The sequence below is a fragment of the Giraffa tippelskirchi genome, chromosome 4 (genome assembly GCF_054371585.1).
Source record: "Giraffa tippelskirchi isolate mGirTip1 chromosome 4, T2T-mGirTip1v1.2.pri, whole genome shotgun sequence".
In the NCBI taxonomy this organism is placed as follows: domain Eukaryota; kingdom Metazoa; phylum Chordata; class Mammalia; order Artiodactyla; family Giraffidae; genus Giraffa; species Giraffa tippelskirchi.
The window spans coordinates 80,092,756-80,108,542 of NC_137278.1; the positions used below are offsets into that span (position 1 = coordinate 80,092,756).

The 15,787-nt window shown below is 40.1% G+C and overlaps 1 long non-coding RNA gene across 1 annotated transcript in view; it reads right to left on the bottom strand.

Moving 5' to 3' along the window:
* Positions 1–368: 368 nt before the first annotated feature.
* LOC145503544 (uncharacterized) overlaps positions 369–15,787 on the bottom strand; it is a 100,457-nt gene continuing 85,038 nt past the window's right edge. The window contains exons 4-5 of the long non-coding RNA XR_014051561.1: positions 15,639–15,765; positions 369–1,241 (exon numbers count right to left, since the gene is read on the bottom strand). This is a non-coding gene — a long non-coding RNA (uncharacterized LOC145503544). The remainder of the gene's footprint in view (positions 1,242–15,638; positions 15,766–15,787) is intronic.

Genomic DNA, 15,787 nt, shown 5'->3' on the forward strand with positions numbered 1-15,787 from the left:
AGTCCTGAGTTGGATTCTGGAACAGAAAGGGAGCATTAAGGAAAAAACTAGTGAAGTCTGGATAAAGCTAGTAGGTTAGTTCATAGTAATGTCACAATATTAATCTTTCAGCATTGACAAATACACCATCAATACGTAAGATGTTAACATTAGGGGAAATTGGGTGAAGGGCTTGCAGGAATTCTCTGTATTATGTTTGCAACTTTTCTGGAAATCTACAATTATTCCTGGAGAAGGACATAGCAACCCACTCCAGTATTCTTGTCTGGAGAATCCCAGGGATGGAGGAGCCTGGTGAGCTGCCGTCTGTGGGGTTGCACAGAGTCGGACACAACTGAAGTGACTTAGCAGCAGCAGCGGCACAATTATTCCAAAATAAACAGTTTATTAAACAGATAGAAAGAAACACATCAACCAATCAAATTGTGGGATTTACTTGAATCTGGATCAAAGAAACTATTTTTAAAACATTTGTTTATGAGACAACTGGAATTTTAAACACTGGATATTTGATTATATGAAGGAATTAATTATTCATTATTTTTAGGTGTACTAATGGGATTATAGTTGTAGTTTTTAAAGGAGTCCTTTTTTTAGAGACACAAACAAAACTATTTGTAGATGAAATGATACAGTGTCTTGAATTGGTTTCTCAAACAGTACAGAAAGGGGAAGTTGGTGGGGGTGTCAAAAACGTGAGTAAATAATTACTGAAAATGGGTGATGGGTTTATGGGAGTTTATTATTCTATTTTACTTTCTTTGGTATGTTTGAAGTTTTCCACAATTTTTAAAAGATTAATTTAAAAGATACAAAGGAGGAAGACCACAATCCCCTAACTTTTGATCACATAGCATTATATCTGTTGCTATATTTGCCAGCTTGGCAATACCCCCCAATTATTCTCATGCAGTGTCTCCCATCCTTACCAAACCCAGGGGCCAATTTTGGGATCAAAGTTCTCTTTGGATTGACCACTCACATGAACCTCTGGAACTGGCTCAAAGGTACCAGAACATCGTCATCAGCTGGGAGACCAACCCCGGGAACCTGAATAGATTTCCCAGTCCTTGGGTAAGCCACAAGGGCCACCCAAGCCCAGCAGGGAGAGAAGAGAGTGTTTCTCGTGAGTCTAAAGGCAGCTTCATCCTTCAGCCAACTCCAGGAGCAGAGAGGTCCCTTCTCTCTCCAGTGATGGTTTTGACATATTTAGTTCCTTTTAGCCTCCAAGCAAATTGGATCTGAAAACAGATGAACAGGAAGAGAAGTGACGACAAGTCAGGGCTTAATTTTAATGCCAAGCTTTTTTTTCTTCCCCAGTGCAGAAGTCTTATTAAAGAAACAGCAGGATGCTGACAGGAAACTGTTTGTAAGTAGAAATAACACTTATTATAACAAGTCAGAACAGCAGGCAGATAGGTTGGTTTGTTTGTTAATTATATCTGATTTTATTTTCTAATGAATGCCTTAAGAAAGAGGAGAATCATTCTGACAGCTGTTTGAAACCAGATTTTAAATCCTCTTAGAAAGATGATACGGAGCAGAAGCAATCAGATTCTATGAAGCAGGAGGAGGTCTCCTCCAGCCCCTATTGTTGATCAGATCTGTGAAGCTTAATAATTTACAATCCTGTGAATGAGGATCTAAATTCCTGCTTTAATTGATGACTGTTATTTGATGGAGAAAGTCTTTTGCTCACTATGAGGATGGTGCTGATCGTGATATGCAGGGAATGCACATGTAACTTGCTTGCATTTACAACAAGTAATCTATAGCTCTTCTCTATGTATGATATTCCCAAGGAGAACAAAGTATATTTGCTTTAGAAGAAAGTGTTAATTTTATCCAGATTAACTAACTAAATGAACTTACACAGTCATGAATCAGAAAGAAAGATATAACTTCTAAAATAAGAACTGAAAAGAGAAAGCCAAAAAACCATTTGGGGAACAGGGTTGGGAGTGAATTAACCAGCAACCGTGTTTTTAAATTGCCCTGGGGGTGAATTAAGCCTCCCACTTTTTTTGTCAGAAATGAGTAATCACTAAAGGGAAGCAGCATAGCTCACATTTTGGCATTTTTATCCAGAATTAAGGTTTCACATTATATATTCCCACTCTATGTGCACTTTATAGTCTAACTACAAATACCTGCACATTCAATCAAGGAAATCTTGGAGATCAGATCTATCCAGACAGAGCAGTGTGAATCACTTAGAACAGAGCAAAAATAACATGTGATGGATAAAGTACAATAATTAAGGGAAAAGACAGGTTTGTCGTCTAGATAATCCAAAGCATCATCTCAGGTCCCAAAGGGATTACTCTCCCTCTTTCCCTTGGCACTTCCCTTCACCCAGACCACCTTCAAAATTCTACTTTGAATGGTGCCTCCTATAGGAAGCCCTCCCTGGCTCACTGACCTGATTCTTGCATTTTGCTCTTCACTGCCACAAGAAGCATGTCTGTATTTTGCATTTGGCCCTTAGTCACTTGTTTTATATCAATATTAAGGTGTTCGTTTGATTTGTGTCTTTATTTTACCTACCCTCTTATAGAAAAGTTCCTTAAGGACCTCACTATGTCTTCCATTTGCTGCGTATTTCCCCAGAGTGTTCCCTGTCAGCAAGAAGGGCTCTCAGGAATGTTGCCTATTGACATTGTGGAGCCAGCATCAAATCGATGGCTTTGGCTTGGGCTTTGAGTCCATCTAAAAGTTTGAATGGGGGAAAATGTGAAATTATATAAATAATTTTAATTAGGTTTTTTAAAACCTCCCTGAACCTGTTTCATTATCTGTTATATGGAGATAATGTGAAATTCCCATCCTTCCCCTACTCCACCCTGATTTTCTTTAAATTGGCTATTTTTGCTTTTATTGAATTAAGGGTTTCTTTAGGCTCGCTTAAATTTTACTAATAAACTCAAAACCCAGCCTGTGGGCTAGATTCAAGGTTCTGTCAGCACAGATGCCAGCTCAGGGCAGCTAAGCTCCCTTCTCAAAGGGACTGGCTTGGCCACATTCCGAAGTTAATGCACTGTCTGCGGCTTGGGGGCGTTTGGCACAATAAAGGGGTCTGAATTCCTACAGCCGCTGAATGGGCAGTCCCTCTGGGGAGAAAGAAGGAAATGAAATTCTTTAGCACATTCTGAAGTCCATGGAATTCTGGCAAACAACAGACATGGCTATTCAAGATGGAACTGAGTTCAGATAGAACTGGAGATTGGGAACTGATTTCCAGGGACTGATGGAATTTCTTACCCTCTCTTTATTAATATCCAGCATATTCAGGAGCCTATCCTGGGGCAATTTTGGCCAAGACATCTCAGCTTGCTGTTAGGAATGAGTGTATGCTGAGATGTGGGAAGCGGGGAGAAACTCGCTGAAGAAACGCACCACTTCTGCTTCCGAGAGCCAAGGAGAGCAATCCAACCTGCCAAATGCCTCTAATCAGCTTTCTCTCCACCAGCACCTCATAAATCTCCTTGGAATTTTCAAGAAAACCAGTGGAAGAGGTCATGCTGACCATGAGGAGATGCTGTAGGCAAATCAGTTCAGGTGCGGCATTAGGAAAGAAATCAGACGAAGGGTTGAAAACAACCCAAGAAAGTGGTAAAAGCAGAATGTCCAGTTACCAACACTGAGGATGTAACCCAGCGCTCCCCACAGTGATGATGATGCTGGGCAGTGGGAGAAGCCCAGGAATGGGAAACCAAGCAGTGGGAGCTGTTACCAAATGTCCAGTGGCCATGTTCTACCTACCTGTCTAGCACCTGTCAGCTGGGACCTGGCAGGATCTTGCTATGCCTTTCTGGGCCTGAGTTCCCCCATGTGTAAAGTGCACGGAGGGCCAGTTCCGTGGGTGTGCACTGGGCTTAGTGCTCTGCTGTCACCATCTTGAAATTCTTAATAACAAGGAACCCCACATATTTATCTTGCACTAGGTCCCTCAAATTATGTAGCTGGTCATGAAACTAAAAGTAGGATATAAGTGGTTCTGGCTGAATTAATTGATTCATTTACATTATTTTGTTTTAAGCTATCTGTAAATTATCCTGTGAAATCAGCATGATGACAGGATAGAAACTAGAAAGAGACCACACTTTAAAGTAAACACGCTTAACTGGCAAACAGTGTGATCATGATCAAGAGGCTATTCCAATTAACTGATAAGGTTAACTGAAATCCTCCATGTAGATTAACATTCATAACAATAAGATGTTGAGTTACATACTAAACCTGAAATTTTATACTGAAGGTATTTTAATCTCCTGCTCTTTCAATGGAGCAGATCCTCATTCTTAACTATAATTCTCATTGAATAATACGACATAGAAAATGCATGGCAGTTTCTAGTGATTTTAGTGATGTTAAGATCAAAGTAATATTCATAATAAAAAGTAAATATTTATTAAAGACTAACTATTGAGTAGGGATCTTGGACTCTGGGATTTAAGACTCAGGGTTAGGATCAAAATCAGGATTAGTTAGCAGTTAGGATTAGGATTGAAGCTGAAGCTCCAATACTTTGGCCACCTGATGCGAAGAACTGACTCATTGGAAAAGACCCTGCTGCTGGGAAAGACTGAAGACAGGAGGAGAAGGGGACGACAGAAGATGAGATGGTTGAATGGCATCACCAACACAACGGACATGAGTTTGAGCAAGCTCTGGGAGTAGGTGATGGACAGGGAAGCCTGGTGAGCTGCAGTCCATGGGGTCACAGAGTAGGGCACAACTGAGTGACTTAACTGAACTGAGGATTAGGATTAAGGGTTGGGATTGGGATTAAGGCACAGTACCTAACCTGGAGACATAATACACAGAAACCTAGACAAGACTACTGATGTATACAAATAATATACACATACTTGCACACACATACACAAACAACAGGGAGGGAGGAGGAAGTTTGGTTAAGGGCCAGTGAGTCTCAGAATGTTTCAGGAGTTCAGGGGAGGGAAATCTCAGAAAGGAGAAGCCAGTCTAAACCATCATGGTTCCCTTGATGACAACAGGGTGGACGCCATGGTATCCCAGGAGCTGGTTCCAGTTCAAGTTTAGGAGTCACCACTGAGTCAATGAACATAACACCATTTCCCGGGAGGCTCTGGCTAGTCCTATGGAGACATAGAGGTGAACAAGCAGAGACTCTGGCCTCCACACAGCTCCTGCCCAAGAGAACCAGGGAGACAGACCCCTGACTGAAGTCGCCCCCGGACCACCAGCCCCACCCCCTGCAGCTGAGTGACAGGAGGACTCAGAGAAGAGGCTTCAATAGAATTTTCTTTGAGTTATTGATGAAAACAGTTGAAAAATGAGAAAAATATCCATCAGGGGGATCAAAAGAAGCAAACTTCCATGAGTAGGAGTGCACCAGGGAATGGGGAGGTGAGGATGTGACTTCGGGTAGAGACTTGGGTTTTCCTCTTTAGCTGGCTGCCTGGCAGTCCCAAGATCTTACCAATCCTGTTTGCTCAAAATGACAGTCACAAAACATAATGTTACCCGACATTTCCAAAAGCAAAGAAATACGCAGTATCATTTTGCTTTGCTTGAAGCAACTCTGATTTTTAAAATTCAAAGAGATAAATCACTGAAGGATCCTTGACTTCGTAAAATGTCTCACATCAGGATGGCCTTAAAAAGGAAACTCCTGCAGTAGTACATTTTAGGTAGAACTGACTTCCAAAAAAAGAATTTATATGCAACATGGAAGCGGCCCATTTACTACATAAAGTCAAGTAGCTTTGAAAGTTGATCCAAGTCATAAAAAGAAAAAAAAAATACAAAACAGTCATTCTTCACCAAGATTATTCAATTGAGAAATCTGGAAGAGCCATCTAAACAACAATCTTCCTGTCAGTGGCTGTATTATTAGACTGCAGCTTTTCAGTTTCCTGCATGTTGACAGGAAGCTGATCTCCTGAAGTAATAAGAATAAGACAATGTACACCCGTGGGATCCTTTCTTCAGCCCCATTAAATATTAATCAGGGCCAGTTTATCTACACACAGCCCCTTCCACTGCAGTGAAAAGTCTGATGTAACAGATTGACATGGAAGGATTTCCAGGAAAGTTCTGGAATGGAGTATTTAAATGATGATTTGTGAGCACTTAGAAATTGAGACATGATCACTGATTTGTATTTTCTTGAGCGGCCATACTAAATGATTGATGAAAGGACGCATGTGAGCCCTAATAGAGTATCACAGAGCTCTTTCCTGCTCAATGTTTTATCAATGTCTAGAATAAACATTTGGAAAGTCCTGTTATCAAAATCATGTAGCACACAAAGCTGGAAGGCTAACATGCTAGGTAGCAGAATCTAGATTTTAAGGTTTCAGTAGTATGGAAGGAAAAAACAAAATAAGCAAAATATAGCTTATAAAGGATAAATGTAAAATTTCACATTTAGAATCTTACACAAAGAAAAAAAATCTGGCTTGTTGAAAGGTCATGGGACAGAGAACTAGGTGTCTTGACTGGCCAGAGATTTTATATGGGCCCTTAATGAAATATAGACATTAAAAACAACAACAAAAAGCTAATGGTTTCTGGGCAGTTAACATTTATTTTCTCCTTGGTTATCAAAGATTCTTATTTTCTTTATACTCTTCTGTACTTTTCCAAATTTTCTACAACAAGAATATGTTATTTTTATGAATAGAAAAAAAATTATTCTTACTATTTGAAAATATTCTAATGACTGTCTGTGGAAGTTGGAACAGGCTATTGTATACAATAGAGGCTGGAACTAGGAGAAATAACTAGTATCCAGTTCATAGTGGAGTGAATTCCCATTTCTGGAAGTGTCCACATAAACACTGGCTAACTACAAAGGTAGTACAATATTTCTCCATCTACAAAAGATGTATTACAGTAACTGTACTTACCATATGGTTGCGAAGGATTCAATAGGTTCATCCATATCAATGTTCTTAAGACAGTAACAGGCCTGTGCTCAATAAACATTAGCTACTAGTATCTTTCAGGAGGGGCTTCCCTGGTGGCTCAGTGGTAAAGAACCTACCTGCCAATGCAGGAGATGCAGATTCAATCCTGGGATCGAGATGATCCCCTGGAGGAGAAAATGGCAACCCACTCCAGTATTCTTGTGGCGAAATCCCATGGAGAGAGGAGCCTGGCAGGTTACAGTTCATGGGGTCGCAAAAGAATCAGACACGACTTAGCGACTAAACAGCATCTGCCAGGAGTGGTACAGAAAGAATGTCTGCTTCACTTGAGAAATTAAATGATTACCAAGGGTTTCTTCCAACTCCATGATCTTATTATTCTAGGTGGGAGATTCTCTACTCCACCCCCAATCCAGATGGCTCTCTCTTATTATCTAAGCCTGAAGTTCTGAACAGAAGCCTGATAATAATAAAATTATTGCATGAGAGGAAGTGTCCACAGGAGGACGCTGTCCAAAGGTTATGCAGAATCTCATGAGTTTCCTTACCAATATAAGAAGAAGGTCCAGCAGTGGCACTGGACATGTAAACCAAAGTCATGATTGAGTTTCCGATGACTAAACAAAGGATAAAGCATGAGTGAGATAGCCAAAAACAGAGGAAGTCAAAGAAATCACAGAAAACCCAAGTCCATGTTCATTCATTCGTTCATCTATTCAACAAACATATTTACCAAGCACTTTCTATGTATTACATATACTAGGCTCTGTGCTGGTTCTAGACACAGAAAACCAGGCACAGTCCCTACCCTAATGGAGTCTACAGTCACTGAGAAATTTATTTGAACCAAATAATCACAATAAATATAAAATTACAGGCATGATCACGATATGAAGAAGAAGTACCCAGTGTCATATGGTAGAGATTTGCCCTGGATACAGAGGTCAGGGAAGACAGCTCTGGGGAAGCCACAACTGAGAAAGACGTGAAGAAAGAGGGGAAGTTACAAGTTGAAGAGGGGTGAATAGCACATTCTGGGCAAAAAGCTATTCAGAAAAGGAAACATAACAAGTAAAAGGAAGTGAAAGAAGGCCAGAATGGGTGGTGTGCAGAAAGCATGGTGAGGCATGGTTTCAGATAAAGCTTAATAGGTGCAGGGCATGTTAAGAATATTGTGTCCTAAAGTAATGGAAAGAAATTCAAGTATTTCAACCATTTTCAGGCTGGGCAGTGGTGGCCATAAAGATCAGATGAAGAAGTCACTCTGGATACGTTGTGAGAGGTCAAGGTCAACATGGCTGCAGATAGACCAATAAAGAGGCTTTTGCAGCAATCTAGGTAAGAGATGATGGTATTTCCGGATAGTGGGAAAGGAAGAAGGAACAAGAGTATGGATTCAGGAGAGGTTTAGAAGGCAAAATTGAATGTGAAGGGTAAGGCAGAGGGAAGGGTCTTGAAGACTCCAAGTTCTGGCCTACTTAACTCTTCAGTGAGATGGGGAACACTGAAGAGATGTGAAGTTGGGGATGGAGATCGAGTTTAAAAACTGTAATTCAAAAACATGCATGCACCCCTATGTTCATAACAGCACGATTCACAATAACCAAGACATGGAAACAATCTAAATGTCCATCTACGGAGGAATGGATAAAGAAGATGTGGTACATATACACAATGCAATACTACTCAGCCATAAAAAACAATGAAATAATGCCATTTGCAGCAATGTGGATACAACTAGGGATTATTATACTACGTGAAGTAAGTCAGAAAGAGAAAGACAAGTGACATATGATATCACTTATATGTGGAATCTAAAATATGATACAAGGACTTCCCTATTGGTCCGGTTAAGACTCTATGCTTCTAATGCAGGGAGCATGGGTTTGATAGCTGGTTGGGGAAGTTCTGCATGCTATGTGGTACAGCTGAAAAAATAATAATAAAAGATACAAATGAACCTATATACGAAACAGAAACAGACTCCCAGAAATAGAGAATAGACTTGTGGTTGCCAAGACAAAGACAGGGATGGATTGGGAGTTTGGGATGAGCAGATGCAAACTATATAGAATGGATAAACAACAAGGTCCTACTATGTAGCACAGGGAACTATATTCAATACCCTGTGATAAACCATCATGGAAAAGAGTATATATACCTTAAACTGAATCATTGCTCTACAGCAGAAATTAGCACATTATAAATCAACTATACTTCAATTTTAAACACTAAAATTAAAAAAAAAAAAAGAGTTGGTTTTGGATGTGTTATATATTCAATATCTGTGAGACTTCCCAAGTAGAAATGTTAAGTAGGAAGTGGATACGTGGGTTTAGAGCTCAGAGGAGAGATCTAGGCTGGGAAAACGTTTTTGGCATGAATAAAATATAGAAGGAGAGAAGAGTGTCTAGGATTAAACCTTGGGTATTTTAATATTTATTAATTTGAGAAGAATAGATAAGGCTACAAAAAATGATAGTAAATTAGCTGTCAGAGAAGACAGAGGAGACCAGAAAAGTCTTGTGTCAGTGAAGCCAAGAAAAGACAGTGGTCCCAGGAGGGGTGGTGAACAGGACAGATGACTGCTGGGAAGGCAGGGGAAGAGGAAGGATCTCAGCACAAACTGTTTGGTTTGGTTGATGGCTCAGGAGCCAACCTGACGTGACCAGAGGAGCGAGTGGGAAGTGAGAAATAGAGTCCACAAGTATAAAATATTCTTTCTAGAAGCCTCTATAAGGGGGAGAAGAAAATGTAATGGTTCAGGAAGAATGTACAGTTGGTTGTCTCCACTCCTCCCACTCCACTCTCAGTGGGAGACTAAAGCACACTTCAAAGGTGATGAGAAGAATCCAATAGAAAAGAGACTGAAAATAAAAGCATGATGAAAGAACGTGCAGCACCAGAGCGGAATAAGAGGCTAAAAAGGACACCTGGCCGGGGACGTGCCTTTTGGCCAGGAAGATGCAGCATGTAGGACTGCCTGGTCACAAGGTGGTCACAAGCGGCAGGACTCTGTTGATGTTATGACAAAACTGGTGGAGAGGGAACCAGCTGGGATCAAAAAGCTCCCTGCTGCTCCCTGGTTTAGGCTTCCAAGCAACGTATCTGTGAGAAACTGGTAGGGTACCACCAAGAAATCTTAGCTCAGGCATCCCAGAGATTGGGTCCTTTCCTCGAATAAAAATAACAGTAGTCCCTGTGGGTGGGAGTTCTTAGGGTCCTCTTCTGAGTTGAAATCCATACCAATTATCATCTGAAGAAATGATGTCAGGTGTGCTTCCTCATTCAGGTCTCAAGTTTATTTCCCAGAAATATAATATTTTGCAAATGAAGAAATTGAGCTGCATCCCTAGCTATGGCTATTCTCAATCTGAACAGAAGAATTTGGAGTTTGCATGAGACCAGCTTTCCAGTGGGTTTCTAAAATGTAGAATACCAGCATGGCAGGAAGCTATCCTCTGAGACAGTGTTTTCAGACACCCACGCCCAGGCCTTACGAAGTCACAGTAGGGAAGGAAACCCTGTTTGTCCCAAGCATCTGCTAGGTTCCAGGCTGTGTGTTGGTCACCTTGGCAGGCATTATCTCATTTAACCCTTATAACACTCTCTGACTTCTGGATCTGAGCTTCTACCCAAGATATGGGAAATCTGCTTTGCCACCTTTCTGAGCGCTCCAGGCTGGTTCTTTTACTTCCCCAGTGGCATTCATGTATGGCCCCAGGCTAACCTGGCCTGTCAGGCCTCTGACAAAGTAGATTTTTGAGTTTATAGCAGCACATTTCCCTGAGCTTTTCTGTATTTCTCCCAGCCAACTCAACTGCCAGGAAAGGTCTGTATTTTTACCTTCTCAACTTTCCTTTCTTCCAAGTTGTGTTCCAGACAAATATTTGTGGTCCCTGCCCAGTGAAACCAAAGTACACAAATGTCATGTGCTAATTAAAAAAAAAATGGCAAGATGAAGGATTTCTGAGTACTTACCAGAGACCTAATACATTATTTTTTTAAGCCAACCTTAATTACAACTCCCATTGTTAAAACGTTTTTCATCTCTCAATTGACAGAACCAGGGCAAGCCACTGAGCGGGGCTTCTAGAAGGAAGTGAGGTTTCCAACAAATAGGAGACACATCTCTTCTTTCCATTTCTCAAGGACATATTTCAACTGTCCTTGGCCACTAGGGACACTTAGGATCAACACTTTCCTTGTCACTAGTCACCCTACCATAATTGCAATATCTGCTATGAGAATATCTCACTATCCAGCTTTTATGTTTTGAATTTCTATAAATTTTTCTTGATATCTTGTTTTTCCCAGCTTTATAATCAGATGATATAAGCATAAGTAGAATGCTGACAATTAATCCCAGATTCATAAAATGTGTATGTTAGTCATGCAGTCATGTCTGACTACAGCCCACCAGGCTCCTCTGTCCATGGAATTCTCCAGGCAATAATACTGAACTGGGTTGCCATTTCCTCCTCCAGGGGATCTTCCCGATCCAGGGATTGGGACCCAGGGATTGAAGCCAGGTCTCCTGCATTGCAGGTGGATTCTGAGCCACCTGGGAAGCCCACAAAAGCAATCCCTAAACACTTTGTTCCTAAGAAACAGCAGCTTCGATCCCAAAGGACACTCCTTCACAGGGCAAATAAACACCACTGCTGCTGCTAAGTCGCTTCAGTCGTGTCCGACTCTGTGCGGCCCCATAGACGGCAGTCCACCAGGCTCCGCCATCCCAGGGATTCTCCAGGCAAGAACACTGGAGTGGGTTGCCATTTCCTTCTCCAATGCATGAAAGCGAAAAGTCAAAGTGAAGTCACTCAGTTGTGTCCGACTCTTAGCGACCCCATGGACTGCAGCCTACCAGGCTCCTGCGTCCATGGGATTTTCCAGGCAAGAGTACTGGAGTGGGTTGCCATTGTCTTCTCCAAATTTGCAGCTACCTGTCCCTAACTGAGTTCAGTAATGAATCAGTCAATCACAATGTAATGAATACCAGCTGCATGTGACACTAGATTACCTTTCATTACCTCTGTCTGCATAGCTTATTAAGAATGAGGAACATAACACTTTAAAACACATACTGCAGAAATGCTGAATAATTATGATAATTATTAATAACATATCAGTCTAAGTGGAAATCGGGTTTTACTCAGGTGAATAAAATTATCTTCAGAGAACAATCCATTTATGGAATAAGTGAGTCAGCACCAGATATTTGTGTTATTTGCAACAGTGATATTCTTTATTCAGTCTGTAGGTCATATCTGGCATTCAAAACCTGTTTCTCAAACACAAGGCCCTTGTAAGCTTTTCCTTTCAAATGTACCTGCGGCATTGTCTGTTTCACTAGAACAATTTTGAGTTAGGGCTTCCCAGATGGCATAGTGGTAAAGAATCCTCCTGCTAATGCAGGAGATGCAAGAGACACCGGTCTGATCCCTGGGTGGGAAAGATCCACTGGAGGAGGAAATGGCAACCTGCTCCAGTATTCTTGCCTGGAAAATTCCATGGACAGAGGAGCCTGGTGGGCTACAGTCCGCGGGACTGCCGAGAGTAGGACATGACTGAGCAACCAAGCACACACACACAGGCTATTTTTCCAACAAGTGAAAAAATGTTGATATGAACTTATTGTGTGTTTGATTAGTTTCTTCCTTTCTTTAGTGAGCATGTGTTGCAGGCTTGCTATGCTTCAGGCATTAGGCCAGGCACTGAGCTATCAGTGTGAGCAAGACACACCCATCCCCACAAGTTCCTCACAGTTTAGCAGGTGCCTACCCAAATTATAGTAATAGTGACTGTTACTGGTACCATGACAGACATCTGTGAAGTCACAGTAAGGCCCCGAAAGCCATTACAGGGGGTTCTACCTATGAAAGGTCAAAAAAGACTTTACAGAAGAGATATAAAACAATCACTTGGCAAAAAATGCATGCCATTTCAGATTCACATTCAAGCATTTTGTTATTAAGTGACTAACCTCTCTAAATACAAAAGTATTTGTTATTTCTGGCAGTAATGATAGTTAAGCTTAGGAACTGTGGTATTGACTCTATCCATATATGAGATGTTTTTAACTGAGGTTTGTGGTTTGTATGTTCTTCTATCGAACAATCCACAGTTGCTGTCAAACTGTTCGATTCTCAGCTGGCTGATCTACAAGCAAAGCAGTCGTTTCAACCCATTCTGCAAAAATCTTCTGACCCAGTATGTACTAAAGTTTCACATCCTAGAGCAGTGACTTCACTATTTAAATATATATCTGGTGAAACTTAAGGTCTGAAGTTAATAGTTTGGTACCAGTATTAATGTCTTCATTTGGAAAATTGTACTTGGTTGTAGAGATGTTAAAATTGGGAAACTCAGGTATATTCAGAAAAGCTCTGTACCAGTTCTACAACTTTTCAGTAAATTTAAAATTAGTTCAAAATAAAAAGTAAATAAATACATGTGTACGTGTGTGGCTATATATGGGCTTCCCAGGTGGTACTAGTGGTAAAGAATCCACCTGCCAATGCAGGAGATGCAAAAGATTCTGGTTCAATGCCTGGGTCAGGAAGATCCCCAGAGTAGGAAATGAGACCCTGCTCCAGTATTCTTGCCTGGAAAATTCCATGGACAGAGGAGACTGGCGGCCTACACTCCATGGGGCTGCTCAGTCAGACATGACTGAGCAACCAAGCACACACACACACCTGGATATATTAATATTTTTATGAGATCAATGCTACAGAAAGTGTGTTCCACAAATTCTTTTTTTCTGAGAGGGGGGCTTTGAGTCATCCATCCATGGGGTCTTTTCTGTCAGCAGTTTCTTTTATTTCCATGAAGATTTTATTCATAAAATGCAACTTATTTATAAAGTACAGCTTTTAATATCCACCTTTTTTTTCTTTACTTTTTTTTAAACTGAAGTATAGTTGATTTACAATGTTTTGTTAGTTTCAGGTATACAACAAAGTAATTCAGTTTTATATATATATTATATATACAAAAGAATATATATAATATGTATTATATGTGTGTGTGCTCAGTCGCTAAATTGTGTCTGACTCCGTGAGTTCATGGACTGTAGCCTGCCAGGTTCCTCTGTCCGTGGAATTTTTCAGGCAAGAAAACTGGAGTGGTTTGCCATTTCCTCCTCCAGGGAATCTTCCCGACCCAGGAATTAAACCCTGATCTCCTGCGCCTCCTGAATTGGCAGGCAAATTCTTTACCACTGAGCCACCTGAGAAATCCTTATTATATACACATATAAGAATGTTTTTTTTCAGATTATTTTTCCACTATAGGTTATAATAAAATATTGAATATCATTCCCTATGTTATACAGTAGGGCCTTGTTATTTATCTGCTTTATATATAGATATGTACAGTGTGCATCTGTTAATCCAAAATTCCTAATTTATTCCTCTCCTCCTCAATATCAAAGAAACAAGCAACCCAATCAAAAATGGGCAGAAGACCTAAATAGACATTTCTCCAAAGACAAACAGATGGCTAACAGGCACATGAAAAGATACTCAACTTAGCTAATTATTAGAGAAATGCAAATCAAAACTACAATAAAATATAACCTCACACTGGTCAGGATGGCCATCATCAAAAAGTACAAATAATAAATGTTGAAGAGGGTGTGGAAAAAAGGAACCTTCCTACACTGTTGGTGGGAATGTAAACTGGTACAGCCACTATGGAGAACAATATGAAGGTCCCTTAAAAAACAAAAAATAAAGTTACCATATGATCCAGTAATCCTACTCCTGGGCATATATCTGGAGAAGATCATAATTCAAAAAGATACATGCATGTTAATGTTTATTGCAGCACTGTTTGCAACAGCCAAGACACAGAAGCAATCTAAAGGTCCATCTACAGATGAATGGATAAAGAAGATGTATATTTATGTACAGTGGAATAATACTCAGCTGTAAAAAAGATTAAAATAATGTTATCTTCAGAACATAGAAGGACCTAGAGATTATTATACTAAGTGAAATAAGTCAGACAAAGAAAGACAAATATCACATGATATCACTATATGTGGTATCTAAAAATGATACAAATGAACTTATTTACAAAAGAGACTATTATTATTAATCAGACAAACTAAAAATGGAAACTGAAGTTAAGCATTTAGAAGCTTGTGTAACAATTTAACATTTTTACAATATTTAAGCACATGATTGATTTCCTAGAAGTTTACTTTTCTTGCATTTTTTAAAAGTATCAATCTGGATTAGAGTTCTCCAGAGAAACAGAACCAACAGAATGTGTGTGTGTGTGTGTGTGTGTGTGTTTATATATACAGAATTCCTTCTTGCTCAGGGGAGTTCAGTCTTTGTTCTGTTAAGACCTTCAACTGATTGGATAAGGCCTACCCATATTATAGAGACATTCTGCTTTACTCAACTACTGATTTAGTTGTCAATCTCATCTAAAAAGTTATCTTCACTGAAACATCTAGAATAATGTTTGACCAAATATCTGGGCTCCCTGGCCCAGCCAAGTTACCACAAGTTATCACATAGTCTATGACAGATTGAAAGATAGTTTGAGAATCATTGTACAAGACAACTTTTAATAGTCTACCAAATAGTTCCATTAACAAAAAACCTTCAGACTAAGAATGTTCCTGTTTCCACAGGGGAACTACTGTGAGCAGTTCCCTGGATAGTCTAGGAAAAAGAAATAGAATCACTTTCCTATACTCACCATTGAGCCTAAGTCATTAAAATCCATCTTCGCCCATTGAGACAATTTGTATTGCTCTAATCCTGAGGTTCCCAAACTTTCCCAATTCATGGCATCTTAGCGTCTGAGTAATTTTTTCACAGAGATCCTGGGCCAAAAATAAAAACACC